This window comes from Artemia franciscana, unplaced genomic scaffold (genome assembly GCF_032884065.1).
Source record: "Artemia franciscana unplaced genomic scaffold, ASM3288406v1 PGA_scaffold_58, whole genome shotgun sequence".
NCBI classification, from domain to species: domain Eukaryota; kingdom Metazoa; phylum Arthropoda; class Branchiopoda; order Anostraca; family Artemiidae; genus Artemia; species Artemia franciscana.
The window spans coordinates 1,126,972-1,140,439 of NW_027062698.1; positions in this window are offsets into that span (position 1 = coordinate 1,126,972).

Here is a 13,468-nt window from a genome sequence, read left to right on the forward strand (position 1 = left end):
ATCTCTTATCAAAGCTCAACAAGTTATGGCAAGAGTGTCAAATAAATCCCAAGTAGTTTGTCCAGACAAAAAAAAAAGTTAACGGCGGACGAAATAGAGTTATCCCTTAAGATATCCAATCTCCCTAAACAAAAATAAATTCAACAAATTAAACCAGTTTTTTAGTTGATAATGCTCGACAAATAATTTGTCGAATACCCAGAGCTATTAATAGTAGTGCCCGATACTCTGCGGTACCGGACATCGATTGTCTTCAAAAGTTAATACTTTCGGTACACAAATATTACCCTTCTAGATTTAGAAATAATTTTAGGTTTTCTATTAGATTCTCAGGTTCTTCCGTGGGAGCCTTAAGTTCTAAGGATTTTTTCTGGTATTTTCCTTAAAGAATATGAAATGTCTTTTAAGCAACAAAAGCTTTGGAGAGGTAGAACTCGGCTAGGCCCCACTTGTTTCTGCTTTTGACCAAAGGGTGGTTGCTTCATTCACCTGTGTCTCCAATTGTTGTCTAGGTGTACAGAATACTGTCCCTTCTAAGATGTGACTTTTTATCCCACTTCTTGTTAAAATTGTTGATTGTTGCTAACTCTGATCTGACACCTATCATTGACTCAGCGTAAACGTAGAACTGATTCTGTCATATGGATATGGATGATTTTTTTTGTTTGTCTTATTTCAGACCCTCTCTTTTCATGAGTAAAAAAACGTACCACTGGTCATTTTGACAAAATCACTTTCTTGTTAATAACTACATGTGTATACATTTGTATATATCTATGTTGGATTTCCTTATACGTCGAAAGAAATACATTGATGTTCTCGGCAACGTTTCCTAACGAACTTCAAGAGTTGGCTACAGAATTTCTTAAAAATTATATTTTTGTTACTGTTGGCACAGTGGGTAGAGCATGTACGATCATACTTCAAAAAGTTGTTGAGATTGATGCTAAGAGTCGAATCAGTCCACTTCTCGAAATTTTGACAGAAAAGGTGAAAATTTTTGGGAGGAGTTCCAGGGTAAAAAAGGATGCTAGTAATCATGGCCCTGTTAAGGGGTTTACTAAGTTCGAATCCCCTCCCCAAAATTTTTGACCGACTCATAAAAAGGTAATAAAAATGCATAAAAAAAATTCTGTTGCGTTTTTTTTTTGTAAACCCCTCCGAACCAGCTGTAATATTCCTGCAATCTGTAGCAACAATTCAACGAAGTGGAATAAAATTGAATTTTTTAGAAGAAAATGAGGGAGAGAGAGAGGGACTTTTATTTTAAAAACTGATTTCCACAGCGTGTGGCGCCGAATTAGCGCTTTACGTCAGGTATTACAGTCAGATAAAACTTTAAAATAGAAAAAAGGGAAAAACACAGACACACAGTGTCAGACAGATACTTGTCAGATTAAAACAACCAATCATCAACTAAAAACTGAGTCAATACAACAAATTCACTGATTAATAATGTTTACAAAAGCAGGGATGAAGCTCTTCCTGTATCTCTTGTGGATTAGTGGGAGAGGTTCAAGGATGGGTACTTCCCTTGAGTTGGGTCTTTGAGGTCGGGATCTTAAAGGTTGAAAGGGCGGGCGAATAAATCTTGGAAACGGGGGTTTGTCATTGGTTTATTGCCAGTGAGCTTTAACAGGGGGTAATGGGGAAGTGCATTCTTTGTTCTTGCAATATCCATAAGAACCTCTCTGGGTGGAGGAGTTGAAAAATTTTTCTCTACATGAAGTGCAACAGCAAGCCTAACATCTTCAATATCTATATTCTTCTTGTTGGCATTGTTGGCTTGTTGGCAATTTTTTACGAATGTTTTTACTAGTAAAGATATACGTAACTTACAAATTAGCTTACGTAACGAATTTCTGTATTCTCATGTTTTTATTACATATATGAAGGGGCTCACACCCTCGCCAGTACCTCGCTCTTAAATTTTGTCCCAATTTCTTAAGAATGACCCCTGAATCACAAAGGCCGTTGAATAAATGGTTCAAATTACTAAAAATATTTTAGCGTAAAGAGTTAGGTATTAGGAGGAGGTGAGCCCATCATATGTGTAATAATTTCTGTTCGTTTTAAGTTTTAATGTTTCTCCTTACTTTCAGTTGAAAAAAACTTTCATATTTATTTTTTCATTGTTTTTTTAAATAATGCTAGAAAATCCTGCGCTCCCTCCATGAAAATTTTCTTCCTCCATGAAAAATTCCTCCATGGAAAGTTCCCCCAACATATCCCCCTCTTATCAACCCCCCCCCCCCACAACCTAAAAATCCCCCTGAAAATGTCTGTACACTTCCAAATAGCCATTACTATATGTAATCACTGGTCAAAGTTTGTAACTTGTGGCCCCTCCCACGGGGACTGTGGGGGAGTAAGTCGTCCCCAAAGACATAGTTATAAGGTTTTTTGACTACGCTGAATAAAATGGCTATTTCAGAATTTTGATTTTGTGACTTTGGGAAAATAATTAGCTTGGGAGGGGGCCTAAGTGCCCTCCAATTTTTTTGATCACTTAAAAGGGCACTAGAACTTTTCATTTACGTTAGAATGAGCCCTCTCGCAAGATTCTAGGACCACTTGGTCGATACGATCACCCCTGGAAAAATAAAAAAATAAACAAGCATCCGTGATCTGCCTTCTGGAAAAAAATACAAAATTCTACATTTTTGTAGATGGGAGCTCAAAACTTCTACAATCGGGTTTTCTGATACGCTGAATCTGATGGTGTGATTATCGTTAAGATTCTATGACTTTTAGGGGTTGTTTTCCCCTGTTTTCTAAAATAAGGTATGTTTTCTCAGGCTCTTAACTTTTGATAGGTAAGACTAAACTTGATTAAATTTATATATTTAAAATCAGCATTAAAATGCGATTCTTTTGATGTAGCTTTTGATATCAAAATTCCATTTTTTAGAGTTTTGGTTACTAGATTTACTATTGACTACTATAGTCAATATTGACTACTATATTTTGGTTAAGTAGATTTACTATTGAGCCGGGTCGCTCCTTACTTGTAGTTCGTTACCATGAACTGTTTGACTACAATTTTAATATAACAGAACAATATAAAAATGTACTAAGTAGATTTTTTACAAAAAGTGTTTTATTATCATTGAAGTTAGTTTTTTGGATCCCGACCGGATCCAGTGCCTTTTAAAGCAATCTATTGATTCTTAGAATTTTGCCAGAGCTCATACCATATGAGCTCTTGGCTCTTGCGCCATATGAGCTCTTGGCGCCATACACACAAGCGCCATATGAGCTCTTGGCTCTTTTTCTTTCATCGGGTGGTAACTCTGTACGACTGCATAGCAACAATACAAATCTTCTTAAATCAGGAAACTATTTAAGACTTCTTTAGTTAATTTGGATGCTTTCTCTGTTACTCACATTGCTTTGGGGTTCTTACCCCCTCCTACCTCCTTATGAAAGAAAGAGTTCGTCTATTTAGCTAGGAACAAAAAAAATTAGGCCATGGGTAAATCAAACAGTTCGTGGTAACGAACTGTAGTAAGGAGCGACCCGGCTCAATAGTAACCAAAACTCTAAAAAATGGAATTTTGATACCAATAGCTATATCAAAAGAATCGCATTTTAATGCTGGTTTTAAATATATAAGTTTCATCAAGTTTAGTCTTACCCATCAAAAGTTACGAGCCTGAGAAAATTTGCGTTATTTTAGAAAATAGGGGGAAACACCCCCTAAAAGTAATAGAATCTTAACGAAAATCACACCATCAGATTCAGCGTATCAGAGAACCCTATTGTAGAAGTTTCGAGCTCCTATCTACAAAAATGTGGAATTTTGCATTTTTTGCCAGAAGGCAGATCACACGGATGCGTGTTTTTTTTTTTTTTTTTTTTTTTTTTTTTTTTTTTTTTTTTTTTTTTTTTCCAGGGGTGATCGTATCGACCCAGTTGTCCTAGAATGTTGCAAGAGGGCTCATTCTAACGGAAATGAAAAGTTCTAGTGCCCTTTTTAAGTGACCAAAAAAATTGGAGGGCAGCTAGGCCCCCTCCCACGCTAATTATTTTCCCAAAGTCAACGGATCAAAATTCTGAGATAGCCATTTTATTCAGCGTAGTCGAAAAACCTTATAACTATGTCTTTGGGGACGACTTACTCCCCCACAGTCCCCGTGGGAGGGGCAACAAGTTACAAACTTTGACCTGTGCTTACATATAGTAATGGTTATTGGGAAGTATACAGGCGTTTTCAGGAGGATTTTTTTGGTTGGGGGGAGGGGTTGAGAAGAGGGGGATATGCTGGGGGAGCTTTCCATCGAGAATTTGTCATGGGAGAAGAAAACTTCCATGAAGGGAGAGCAGGATTTACTAGCATTATTTAAAAAAAAATTAAAAAATAAATGTGAAAAAGCTTTTTCACCTGGAAGTAAGGAACAGCAATAAAACTTAAAACAAACAGAAATTATTACCCATATAAGGGGCTCACCTCCTTATGATACCTAGCTCTTTACGCTAAAGTATTTTTAGTAATTTCAACTATTTATTCTACGGCTTTTGTGATTTAGGGGTCATTCTTAATGAATTGGGATAAAATTTAAGCTTGTAAAGAGCGAGGTACTGACGATGGGGCGAATCCCCTCATAAATGTAATAAAAACATGAGAATACAAAAGTTCTTTACGTAAGCTAATTTATAAGTTACGTAAATCTTTTACCAATAAAAAGATTCGTAAAAAATTAAAAGTTCTAGTTGCCTTTTTAATTAACCAAAAAATCGGAGGGCAACTAGGCTTCGCCCCCGCTCTTTTTTTCTCAAAATCATTCGATCAAAATTATGAGAAAGCCATTTAGCCCCCCCCCCCAAAAAAAAATATGCAAAATTTCGTTTTGATTATTCCTCTGCGGAGAGCCAAAATTAAAACATGCATTGATTCAAAAACGTTCAGAAATTAAATAAAAAAAAACGAGTTTTTTTAACTGAAAGTAAGGAGCGACATTAAAACTTAAAACGCACAGAAATTACTTCGTATTTGAAAGAGGCTGCTTCCTCATCAACGCCCCGCTCTTTACGCTAAAGTTTTTTACTGTTTTAAAAAGAAGAATTGAGAGAAAGAGTCAAACTTTAGCGTAAAGAGCGGGGCGTTGATGAGGAAGCAGCCTCTTTCATATACGAAGTAATTTCTGTGCGTTTTAAGTTTTAATGTCGCTCCTTACTTTCAGTTAAAAAAAACTCGTTTTTTTTATTTAATGTTGAAAAAGACTGAATCTTGACGCCTATGCTTCGACAATTGAAGTTATGTTAGGGAATTACCATCCGTCCATAGGATAAATTCATTGGTACAGGCGAATTCATGAATAATGTAGGAACATCGCAAAAACCTACAGATTTTAGAAGCTTCACAGATTTTGAAAAGTCTTGTTTTTTATGTATTTACAGTTACCATAAGGTGACTGTAATGTTAATAAGAATATTTTAAACCTTAGACAACAAATCTAAAGCCGAATTGGTCAGCCATGATAAAACAAAGAAATGAAAATGACGAAACGGTTCTATGGCCAGTAAAGGAAAACGAAGAGAACAAAAAATCCAACGAATGTTTCGCCCGCATAAAACACGACGTCTTCGGCGTAGAGAAAAAAAAAAATCTAGGATCTAAAGCTAAAAAAAAATATAAACAAAAAATATACATGAAACTTAAGACAGACGAACTAAAATACATAATATACAATTAATCACATATACAATTGGAGGTTTTTTTTAAAACTTGAATATGTCTCTTTACCACTTGCTCTTATAGCGATGAAAATGGAAGCTGTTGTCTTTCCAAAATTTTGGGATCGGGATTTTGAAATCCCGCTCCTTAATTTTTATTCTTTGTTATGGGCGGCCAATGTTGTTTGTGGAATTATCTAAAGGCCTTTTATTTCCTTTTTCAAGGGTTGGAGCTTAGGTCCGTAATTTGCTATGGGGAAGGGGACAACTGCCCTTCCCAGATCTCGGTTTATCCCCCTCCCCAAGAGGTCAGTTCGCACCCTTCCACGTGCTGAAATTTATTTTTTTCCAAAAAATATGTCAAAACCAAGATAAACCTACATAATTAGCATCAACAGAAACATATGAGTTTTTTAGTACATATTTACCTTTATAGTACTATAATTTACCTTTATGCAGTACTATAAAGTACCTTAATGCTACTTTTAAGGTACTGAAAAGTACCTTTATGATATCAAACAGCTTATTTTTTAGTTTTTACTTTCAATTGCTTTGGGAAAATTGGCTCCGACTTCGCCTCCCCCTCCAGGATTTTGATGAAATTACGCCCCCTCTTGGAGCTGTTTGTTATATAATTATATGCCCTGGTGCGCACAGGTCCAAACTGTTAAGAGGAAGGAGTTGTTCATATAGGCTGTTGATTAAATTGAAAAACTGCATCCTTTATGTGTCATCACATGTTTCTTCTCGGATTATTCATCCTTCACGACCTCGTCTCCAAAATAACCCTGGGTTGTAAGTGTATCTTAAATATTGCTAAAAATGGGGTATCTTGACGATTTTAATGGTCTTAGTTTTACTTTTGACGAATGAATTGTTAAAAAATGTAAATCTTTAACTTTTAAGTACTTATTTAAGTAATTATTTCGAATTTAAGTACTAAATTTCTCATGTAACTTATATTATTAATTTAGTTATTAATTATTGTGACATTTTTCCACTGCATTTTTGTAAGTATAATTAAGAGCCCTCCTCTCCTAATACTAGTGACTTCATTATCTTTTATAAATGATGTTTTCAAAGTAAACGCTCTTATGATACTGATGACAAAATTTTAACTGAGTAAATATAGATGTCTAGAATATTGTCTGGTCTAGAATATTGTTATATTCTAAGTTAATTATTAATCAAACAGTTCGTGGTAACTGTGGTATCCAACTGTAACGTGGTATCCAACTGTAGAAGTTTCAAGCTCCTATCTACAAAAATGTGGAATTTTGTATTTTTTGCCATAAGACAAATCACGGGTGCGTGTTTATTTTTTTTTTTTATTTTTTTTTTTTTTCTCCAGGGGTCATCGTATCGACCAAGTGGTCCTAGAATGTCGCAAGAGGGCTCATTTTAACGGAAATGAAAAGTTCTAGTGCCCTTTTTAAGTGACCAAAAAAATTGGAGGGCATCTAGGCCCCCTCCCACGCTCATTTTTTTCCCAAAGTCAACGGATCAAAATTTTGAGATAGCCATTTTGTTCAGCATAGTAGAAAACCATAAAAACTATGTCTTTGGGGATGACTTACTCCCCCACAATCCCTGGGGGAGGGGCTGCAAGTTACAAACTTTGACCAGTGTTTACATATAGTAATGGTTATTGGGAAGTGTACAGACGTTTTCTGGGGGATTTTATTTTGTTTGGGGGTGGGGCTGAGGAGAGGGGGCTATATTGGAGGATCTTTTCTTGGAGGAATCTGTCATGGGGGAAGAAGAATTCAATGAAAAGGGCGCAGGATTCTCTAGCATTACTATAAGAAAACAATGAAAAATAAACATGAAAACGTTTTTTCAAATGAAAGGAAGAAGTAGCATTGAAACTTAAAACGAACAGAGATTATTACGCATATGAGGGGTTCTAAAAATACTTTAGCATAAAGAGCGAGGTATTTAGGAGGAGATAAATACCTTGCTCTTTACGCTAAAGTATTTTTAGTAATTTCTACTATTTATTCTACGGCCTTTATGATTCAGGGGTCATTCTTAAAGAATTGGGACAAAACTTACGATTTAGTGTAAAGAGCGAGGTATTAACGAGGGTACAAACCCCCTCGTATACATAATAAAAATATAAGGTTATGAAAGTTTGTTACGTAAGTTAATTCTTTAATAAGTTACGTATAAGTTACGTATATTTTTTACTAATAAAAACGTTCCTTAAAAATTAAAAGTTCTAGTTGCCTTTTTAAATAACCGAAAAATTGGAGGGCAACTAGGCCTCCTTCTCCACCCCTTGTTTCTCAAAATCGTCTGATCAAAACTAAGAGAAAGCCATTTAGCCAAAAAAAGAATTAATATACAAATTTCATTTTAATAATTTATGTGTGGAGAGCCAAAAACAAACATGCATTAATTCAAAAACGTTCAGAAATTAAATAAAAAAAACTAATTTTTTTAGCTGAAAGTAAGGAGCGACATTAAAACTTAAAACGAACAGAAATTACTCCATATATGAAATGGGTTGTCCCCTCCGCAATCCCTCGCTCTTTACGCTGAAGTTTGACTCTGCCACAATTCTACTTTTTAAAACAATTAAAAGCTTTAGCGTAAAGAGCGAGGGATTGCGGAGGGGACAACCCATTTCATGTACGGAGTAATTTCTGTTCGTTTTAAGTTTTAATGTCGCTCCTTACTTTCAGCTAAAAAATTAGTTTTTTTTATTTAATCTTCCTTGTATTGGATTTTATAGGTAACAGGCGAAGACCTTCCTAGTGGAATTGATTCTTTTGATCCTGCCAGATGGCGTTCAATAGTATTAGCTAATATAAAGAATACCACCAATACCACCCTTGCTGCCCAGTTTTTAGTTGCAAGATGGGTATGAAGACATTGCTTCACCCGGAATCATAGAAGTACCCTTACCCTGAATAAAACTTGAAACAGACCGGAATACTACCTGAATAATACCAGATTCAGTATGATTGAAGGTAGAAAGAACGCCCATGATTCCTCCGTCACATCTCCGGCTCTGTGCTAACTATTTAACAGATAGGCATTGATTTTGTATCTCATTTGAAGCAGAATTACGCAAAGATATTCAATTTATCAAGCAGTTTGTGGTAACGAACTGTAGTAAGGAGCGACCCGGCTCAACAGTAACCGAAACTCTAAAAAACAGAGTTTTGATACCAATAGTTACATCAAAAGAATTGCATTTTCATACTGATTTTAAATATATAAGTTTCATCAAGTTTAGTTTTACCCATCAAAAGTTACGAGCCTAAGAAAATGTGTCTTATTTTAGAAAACAGGGGGAAACACCCCTTAAAAGTTATAAAATACTAATGAAAATCATACCATCAGATTCAGCGTATGAGAGAACCCTACTTTAGAAGTTTCAAGCTTCTATCAACAAAAATATGGAATTCTGTATTTTTTGCCAGAGGACAGATCACGGATGCGTGTTTATTTGTTTTTTATTGTTCCTTTGTTGTTGTTGTTTTTTTGGTCCGTTTTTTAGAGTTTTGGTTGCTATTGAGCCGGGTCGCTCCTTACTACAGTTCGTTACCATTAACTGTTTGAAAATGAGGCTATTTTCTGTGTTTTTGCTTTCTATGTTTTTCTACAGTTATGAAAATTACAATTTCGACAAGAAAACGTATGGTAATATCAAATTCATAAATACGTGCTTTGTTTGAGTTAAAAACATCTCGACGAAGAATGGTCCCGAGTTTCCCCTCCCCCTCTCTTGTTCCCTCCAAAACTTAAAAACCCCATGATTTGGACCAAATTCTCCCAGTTTTGAATAAATCACTTATGGCTAATGTTTTGATGAACTCGGCTCGCAATATACCCACCCTCAGAAATGAATTTCTGTATGATGAATTAGAAAATGCTTTAAATCATTCCTTCTTTTAAATCTCTCAATTGATATATACTGCCACAAAACGATGCTGTTAATATTATATGTTTGTTCTCGAGTTAAAATTTTAGGTGGTTAAACATGTATCAATCATGGATCACATGCAGGACGTCCATTTTAAAGAGTGACACGTCAATATCTAAGCAGCAATTTGCCTGCAAATAATGATCTTTAGATGTTCCTATGTGGAAACATTTCTTGTCCTGAAGAGTAAAAGACGGTTTACCCGAAAATTAAGCTTCAAAATTCGCATGAGTTGTTAATAGATATACACTAGCGTTTAATAGTAATTCCAATGTTACCCACTTGGGGTTTCTTCTTTCGTTTAGTGTCTTGCTATCTTTCTGTTTCTTTTGGTCTTCTTTACAGAGGACAGTTTTGCCACAATTCAAAAGTGGTAAATTGCCATTTGTTTTTTCGAAACTGAGCTATAAAGCTAGAAGTGTTCCTCTATTAGATGACTATCCATTTACAGCACTTGCAGAAGCATGCTTACTTCCTAGGAGGTAGGGGAGATGGACCCTAATAGGAACAAAAATGATTTAGTACCTCTAGCTGTCCAGACAAATGCATGGAGCAGTAGATTTTAGGCCTTACCCCTCCAATATTAAAAGTTTTGTGATTCATCTCACAAAAATCCCGTTTTTATCACGCAATTCGCCTGCATTTATATTATTTTTTTCTAAAGTTGGGCCCCAAAACACTGCCCGCTTCATTGCCTAATTTGATCGTGAATACTATTTTCCAAATTGAAACCAATTTATTTTTGCTTAATTCAGCCGCACACTTTAGTTTTCATGTATTAGCATCATCAAAATCCTTTTTTCTCGTGAGATATTTTATTGTTCTCTCTATTGCAAAATGTGAAAACACTAGGCAACCCATTTTGTTTTTGGTATGAAGGCTTCAAGGATCGACGCAAAGTATCCTGGCTGATGAACTTTTAAGAGCTTCTGTTCAACAACACTGGTTAGGACTCTATCAGAGGCCTGTCGTCAGTGGTTTTAAATGACAGTATCTCGTTTTCTCGTTTATATACAATAATTTAATATATTTAAACATGCGAACACATTGTATTTAAACATGAAAGAACTCCATTGTGCAGGTCGTGATGACTTTAGCCAGTAGAAAATCAAAAGAAATCGGCTAAATATCAGAATTTGGTCTAAAATTTTAATTTCCATCTACCATTTCTAATTCTTAAGCAGAGAAAATGAAAAAGCGGGATGCTACCAGTAAGTTTACATTTATTGACCTATGCAAATTAACAGCAAGAAGTCAGCTTTTTGACAACAAAACCTTTCCTCCTAATTCTCTAAGAACAATTGCTGGAACCCAAGGGTCATTGAAGTGAAATCAGAACCTTTTTTAAAGCACTAGAAATACCAGTATAAAAATTTGAAGAGGTGGCAGTCCCCGTTTTTTGAACAACAAAATTTAAATATCACGCGGGGGTATCAGGATTTGGAAATGCCTTTGTATTTCTAATACCACATTGGTTGGGAATCACTGATCTACAGAAATCCAAAATACTATTGGAGAAACTAATTTGATAATCATTGTGGGGTATTGAAGCAAAGAAGCATAGAAAAATATTTTTCTATGTTGACTAATACTTTCGTTGTATATAATCCATATAGAGGTGGGCTCGAGAAAAAAAATTAAAGGCTTTTGTTGGTACAGGGTTTAGTGGCTCTGGGACAGAGGATATATTCTGTACGGCCTCTTCAAATAGCAAGAGAAATAAGCTTCTAATATTTAGGAGAAAAATCTTGGAACCCCTGTGATAGATAGGATCTTCAACGTATTTCAAAATTTTGCCGTGTCTATAAGTGGTAATTGCCCTGTGTTTGCCAGTTTGAATGCACCTATGTACAAGATTTCATGAGCTCAGCCAATCACTCCCTATAATATTGTTGAATGCTTCTTCTTTATATGAACCGTTCTGGTCTTAGTCTGTTATTGGCTCTTAACAACTTTGAATGCCATAAATCACCATTGCTGGTGAAACTCCAGCTCACGAAGCACAGGATAATCTGTGAACTTAAATATGTGGCTTTAAGGAATATTAGCCAAATCAGTACTTTTTCCATCATGGTTTATATGAAAAGCCATAATAATAGATTTGGAACCTATTTTATCTCTTACCGCTCTCAAACACTTATGTCTCATTGCACGGCCAAGGACTATGTGATTTATGCTTTTGTGCTTATTGTAAAATTCCGGTAAAACAAAGTTTTTTGGCGCTATTAATACATCACTCTATGCAATAACATATAAAGCTGACAGTGATATTGGTGCTAATTGTATCGTTTTTCCTTCATAACTTAGTGGATTTTTTTCTTTTTATTGGTCTCGCGCTTCTTAAACTGCCTAATAATTTCTTAGGTGAATGAAAGTTCAAATCTTTTTTCTGAAAAATTAATAAATAAGCTCTTTGGTTTGTGAGCACGACTGGATGCTCCAAAATTGTGTATAACATGCAATAACGCACCAGTTTAAGTTCAAGACCAAATCCAGGGTGGTTTAAGAGGAATAAATGACATCCAGTCTTCCTAAATGGGTGAAACAGGAATGCCTTACATTTCCTGAAGTCCTTGGCAAGATGTATCCTCCAAAACGGCTGACACTTCCCTCCTAAGCATCGTTTTACCGACTAATAGTCACAGGTTGCTACAAACTGTGGTTTTTGGCTATCTGTCATGGGCCAAATGAAAAGAAGATCGTCCCAAAGTGGAGTAAGAAAGGCCTTAAATGAAATTTGAACTTAGATGGGAGGGGGCAAAGAATAAATCTATGAATAGATTAAAATGGAGAATGAGCTTGCATAGTCGTGTGGATCTCAGGTGGATTGGTTCGGCAGCGAGTTGTTAGTAGCGGTAGTTGGTTTAGTAGTATCATTTTTTGGATTTTCACACATCTGAAATCGTCTCATTTCACGGTAGGGGTGGCATTAAAGTCTTACATAATGATTCTCTTTGTTTGTTCCAAAGTCGCCTTGCTTCACCAGTGTTACTGAAATGAGTTTTAATTTCTATTTGAAAACGGTAATCGATTCCGCGTGGCCTTCTTTGTTTCCATAGGTATATGACCCATTTAATCTGATAACTTGCTGGCTCTTGGATAAATGTTCCCAATGTTAAGGCTTCCGCACCTGGTTCGACTGCAGCTCTACGAGCTTTTAGAAACTGACTATACTACTCGTGTGTTCTTTTAATATCTTTTTTCTATTCTTTGATCAATTTATAGTCTATTCCGTTTGAAATAAAATATTGGATTGAATTAATCTCCAGTGTTTTATTTGTTCTGCTTTTCTTCTGGTCTGTTGTTTTTCTTTTTATCTAGATAGGGATTCGGAAAAATTAGAAAAAAATGAGGTATTTTTAACTTACGAACGGGTGATCAGATCTTAATTAAATTTGATATTTAGAAGGATATAGTGTCTCAGAGCTCTTATTTTAAATCCCATCTGGATCCGGTGACATTGGGGGGAGTTGGAGGTGGGAACCTAAAATCTTGGAAAACGCTTAGAGTGGAGGGATCAGGATGAAAGTTGGTGGTAAAAATAATCACAAGTCCTAGATACATGATTGACATAACCGGAATGAATCTGTTCTCTTTGGGGAGTTTGGGGGGGGGGGGATGTTTAATTTTGAAAAATTAGAAAAAGTGAGGTATTTTTAACTTACGAAGGAGTGATTGGATCTTAATGAAATTTCATGTTAAGAAGGACTGCGTAACTCGAATCTCTTATTTTAAATCCTGACTGGATCCAGTGTCATTGGAGGGAGTTGGGGTGGGGGAAACCAGAAATCTTGGAAAAGGCTTAGAGTGGAGAGATCAGGATGACACTTGGTGGGAATAATTAGCACAAGTTCAAGA